This window comes from Otolemur garnettii, unplaced genomic scaffold (genome assembly GCF_000181295.1).
Source record: "Otolemur garnettii isolate 467f Iridium unplaced genomic scaffold, OtoGar3 scaffold00151, whole genome shotgun sequence".
NCBI classification, from domain to species: Eukaryota; Metazoa; Chordata; class Mammalia; order Primates; family Galagidae; genus Otolemur; species Otolemur garnettii.
Genome location: NW_003852546.1, coordinates 4,608,921 through 4,609,923, shown reverse-complemented (window position 1 = coordinate 4,609,923; position 1,003 = coordinate 4,608,921).

Below are 1,003 nucleotides of genomic sequence, written 5' to 3'. Positions count from 1 at the left end.
ATGGATCTTATTTATCATTATGTCAATTAATTCTTCCTAGCATCTAATCATTGAACCTCTAATAAATAATAAATAATTAAATTATAAACTGAGGCTGAAAAAGAAAAAAAAAGATATATATATATATGATTATTTGATTTAACAGCTGAAAAGCAGAGACTCAAACACAGCTAACTCCCAATACTTAAAAATATATTTTGAGGGAAAAAAATAGCATTCTAGCCCCTACAGAGAAGTTGGGCAGCCAAGGAAATAGTTGGGGTTTTCTGAGATGTCTACAGTCACAGTTCATCTTAGAGAAAACTTCAGTAGAGGACTTTTTCTCCTGAATAATGGTAGCAATCAAATCAGTGAGAGTTGATAGTGCTGTGTGAGGCAGCTGCCTGCTAGGTGCCTCTCCCAAGGGCCTGGGTAAGCACTTCCAAGCTGTATTTACAGAGCTTTGGGCTATTTCATGTCTCTAAATAATTGCAGAGTTTATTTTCACCACCAGTATTCTCTATCTTCATGTAGCAGTGTTGAAACCACAGCCTGCAGACTGGTGAGGAGATGAATTTGGCCTATTTTTAAAGCAGGAGGGAACACTGTGATGAGGTGGGATATGTATGGACACCACTGTCAGATAGACCTGGATTCTGTATTTGTTGGTTTGTTTGTTTTATCACCACAAGCTATATTCTGATAGCAATTATAGGACCTAGTTGAACCTCGGCTTCTTCATCTTTCAAATAAAAATAACCATTTCTAAGTTTTAGTAATGATTAGAACATTGCCTCTCACAGCATAGTTGATTATAGGAAGCTAATTTGGTGTTATTGCTTATTGTTGTTATTGAGGTTATTAAAATACCTAACACAGAACCTATTACAGTCAGGTTCAATGGTAATTCCCACTTATGCAAAGGTTGGGATGAAGCAAAGAAATTAGAGAATATTAGCTTTTCTGGAAGCCATGACCTTGAGTCAAGTTACATGAGTCAGAATTCATACTTAACTGGTGTGAC